The sequence below is a fragment of the Petaurus breviceps genome, unplaced genomic scaffold, assembly GCF_028583685.1.
Source record: "Petaurus breviceps papuanus isolate PSGF00001 unplaced genomic scaffold, PetGlider_PUasm1.0 126, whole genome shotgun sequence".
Classification (NCBI taxonomy): domain Eukaryota; kingdom Metazoa; phylum Chordata; class Mammalia; order Diprotodontia; family Petauridae; genus Petaurus; species Petaurus breviceps.
The window spans coordinates 71263175-71267408 of NW_027185655.1; the positions used below are offsets into that span (position 1 = coordinate 71263175).

Consider the following 4234-nt stretch of genomic DNA (forward strand, 5'->3'; position numbering starts at 1 on the left):
AGGAAGGAAGGAAGGAAGGAAGGAAGGAAGGAAGGAAGGAAGGAAGGAAGGAAGGAAGGAAGGAAGGAAGGAATGGAGGAAGGAAGGAAGGAAGGCATGGAGGAAAAAAATGGAATTTCCTATATTGGAAATAGCAAGGGGTGGTTGTTGTTGTTTATTCTCAAAGAGGACCAAAGTGGCATCACTATGCTAGGGTAAAATTACAATGTGTCTGACTGTGACTGATCAGACCAGTAAGAGTTCTGGATGTTCTACTACAGGTCAGGCACAAATAGTTCATGTGAACATTTGTGGTAGATACTCTATTTTTGTGCATCCTGCATTTCCTTTGAACTATTTCAATTCTGCTTTGTTCATAGAGCACAACACCTTATCTCATGTGGACACATGATGCTGAGAAGTCCTGTACCAGTGTTTTCCATGTCACACAATCAATTCTAAAGTTCTTGAGAATGTCCTTGTATCACTTCTTCATGACCACTTGCCCTGTGTGAGTTCTGCATAAAACCGTCTTTTTAGCAAGTGTACATTTTGCATTTGAACAACATGGCCAGACCATTGGAGTAGAACTCTCTGAAGCAGAGAGTTGCACTCTCTGAATTGAATGCCTGGCAGTTTAGTTTGAGTAAGGACCTCAGTGTCTGGTACCCACTTTGAATAGAGGAGTAGAATAAGTAAATGGGATCAATGTATAATGAGACTGGCAAGATTAGTGACAGTCAGCGAAAAGCTTTTAATGTCAAACTTTGGAGGATATATTTTATTCACTCTACATATTGGAATATTTTGGACAAACTGTAGCAATCTTAGAGGGATAAGCCAATACAAAATAGGTGTGGCTAGTGGCATAGGATAATGTCTAGAAAGGTAAGAGAAACCATAATAGCTTCCAGCAATTTTTAGCTTCTACATATTCGGCATGATTTCTATAAGAAAATAAATTCTCTTTAGTATATGCAAAAGGTGTACTTGGGAGCATTCTATTGTGCAAAATGAATGAAGAAATTGGGCATGGAGAAAATAAAAACAAAAAAAGGTTCACAATTACTTTGGGATGAAATTTTGAAACAAATCTTCATTTAAAAAAATTCATAAATGCTTACATTAAACTCTGTCACTCACTTCTCTGTCATTCACTGTAAATTTTAGAGAATATATTATACAGATTGCAATTACATTTTAAAGCTTTAAGTGCACAGCTCTTTTTTGTTTTGAAATCCCATTGAAATGGATTATTTATGCTAATTACAGTCTATTTGAAAGACCCAATGCTCTTAGTCTTTGCTACTAAACACAAGTGTATATCTTTGCATGCTGTCTGATAGGTGGTTAAACATGCAGAATTCTTTCAGCATGTAGTTAAGCTACCTTTTTTATTTTATAGTGATCCATTCTTGACTTGGACACTATAAAAACTATAAAAATTACTAAAAAAATATACTTCTTATGAACGGTCTTCTGAAATCCTATTTACATAAATGGAAGCTAAACATCAATTTTATTCTATATTATGAAGCACATGACATAAATGAGATTAATTTTCCCAAAATAGTAGCTGACAAAATAAATGCTTTCTAAATCAATTTATAGTCACTTTTATTACAAGAAATATTAAAATTGAAGGCAATGATTAAACCTAATTTTGAAATCCAATGATGAAAGAAAAAAAATTTTTTTAAGCAATCGGGGTTAAGTAACTTGCTCAAGGTTACATGGCCAGTTATTTCTGGATGTGATGCTGAGTGTCTGAGCCCAGACTTGATCCCCAGGTCATCCTGACACTGGAGCCGGTACTCTTACTCGTTGTGCTACCTGGCCACCCCGATGAAAGAAATTTCAAAATTAAAAAAAAAAATTACTAGTATAGCTTTTATTCTTCTGAAAGTCAAATGCTACAAACAGAATCCCAAGCCTCACATATATTTTAGGTATTACCAGCATACAATGATCTTTTTAGTTACCAAATGCTTTAAAACAATCTAACAATTCAAGTACTGGTGTAGGGGTGTCTATGTGTGTCTATGTGTGAGTATGTATAATTGTTTTTAATAATTGTGAAAGTTTTAATAATACTTATCTATTTTTTGTATCCATCTCTAGAAGATTGTCCTCAGACTATGCCTTTCATACCAAATCTATGGATCTACTATATCCAAGATGTAATTTTTCAAGACAACTAAATTTTGCATTGAAACTGTATACTATACTAAAGACTCTTCTAATTACTCATATGAATGTCTCTAACAGTTAGGTGGTACAGTGGATAGAGAAGTGAACTTTGAATCATTAAGATTCATCTTTATGATAGCACATGTAAAAACTATATCAAACTGCCTACCATTTTCAGAAAAGGGGAGGGGAGGAAGAGAGAAAATTTTGGAACTTAAAATCTTATAAAAGTGGATGCTAAAAGTTTTCTTGACATATAATTGTTGAAAAAAATAAAATATCATTGAAATGAATAAATAAAAGAAAACCCCAAATAGGATTGTGAAGTTAAACAAATAAAAGATTCATCTTCATGAGTTCAAATCTAGCTTCAGCACTATGTGTGTGACCCTGGACAAGTCATTAAACCATGTTTGCCTCATCTGCAAATGAACTGGAGAAGAAAATAGTAAACTACATCAATATCTTTGCCAAGAAAACCCCAAAAGTGGGTCATGAAGGGCTGGACATGACTAAAATGACTGAACAAGAATAAGTGTCCTTGCCAAAGGAATGAAAGCTCTATATTTTCAGTAAGCTGAAAAGGGTTCAAGCACAGACCGACTGAAACTGTTATGTGGAATTCAACATGGATAATTATACAAAATTTCATCACCAGAAAGATAGCAACAAGGTGAATTGACAAAGGATATTCAATGAAGAGACACCTAAATATTTCTGAATTCTGTGTGACCCTCTTTAACTTCCACAGTGATAAGGACTCAATGAACAAAAAAGATACAAAGAGCAATAAGAACTGAATAGTTCTTCTAAAAATAAGTTCTAATATTTATGAGACCAAAGAGTTGAGAGAAGAAATGAATTGCATTCATATCGAAATTCTTCCTATAAATGGAATCATAAAACACAAAGAAATTGCAGCTAATTGGAAGGATAGCTTGAAGGTTGTCCTGAGAGATCAGAGTAAAAGAGTTGCTTGGGTTTAGTGCCATCATGCACTCATGGGTAATAGGATATATCTTTTTCTGTGGGGTAATTGATCATCTTGCTTTTCAGTGCTAAAGATGAATATAAGCACCATAACTATCATGAGTCTCCTGCACCAATATCATTTGCAGAAGAAAAATGAAGAAATTTTATGAAAATCATGTTAATATCCTCTGGAATAAGTCAATATGATCTTTGATCATTAGCAACTTAAAATTCAAAGGCATTTAAGGATTAGTTTTCAAGATATAATTATAGAGGGAAAATTTCCAAAAGAAAAAGGAGAAAAAAACCCAGAGAAAAACAAAAATAAATCAAACAAAAAACCTAGTATCTCCCAAAAAGGGTTCAAGAAAGCATCAAGAACTAATGACCTACAATGTCTACTCTTTTATTCACTCTAAATAAATTCTTACTGAAAACATGAAAAGGCAATAATAGGCAGGCATTTCAGTTGATTTTCTCTGGCAGACAACATTTTGAGCTTCACAAATGTGTCTCAAAGCTATGGAAGATATAAGATTCCCCCAAGTCTATACATTATCCAGTTCCTTCTAGTCAATAATAATTATACATATTTCTACAGAGTCATATGACTATGAACAACTTTTTATAACATAAATAAAATGGTATTCCTATAAAATATCACCAGAAATAAATATTTAGTATGGAAATAATGCTTAAAACCATCTACTGAATGCGGATATTAGCATATTTAATATCAAAGCTACTAACTTCCAGAGGAATTCATAATATGTGATATCCTATAGTCTATATTTGTATAGAACAGTGGTCCAAAATCCAAATAGAAACAGGCCACCAAACTGTATATAATGATCTCTGAGGCCTACATATTAATTTAGGCCCACATATTAACATTATCTATGTTTTACTATATTTTGATTTATATTGTTAATTTTGCCTGTTTTGGGGCTACACTTGGAAATTTTGTGGGCTGCATTTGGTCTGCTAACTGTTTGATACCTTTAACATAGAATATTTATAATTTAATTATTAGAATTAACTTTGGTTCAATTGTGTTGAGGGCTTGCAAACTATGTACAAGGTTTAATTGTTC

General features: G+C 33.1%; 1 long non-coding RNA gene across 2 annotated transcripts in view; it reads left to right on the forward strand.

The window, feature by feature from the left end:
* LOC138167997 (uncharacterized) overlaps positions 1-3995 on the forward strand; it is a 65951-nt gene extending 61956 nt beyond the window's left edge. For both annotated transcript variants that reach the window (XR_011170016.1, XR_011170015.1), the window contains 2 exons: positions 360-490; positions 2101-3995. This is a non-coding gene — a long non-coding RNA (uncharacterized lncRNA). The remainder of the gene's footprint in view (positions 1-359; positions 491-2100) is intronic.
* Positions 3996-4234: the final 239 nt, after the last annotated feature.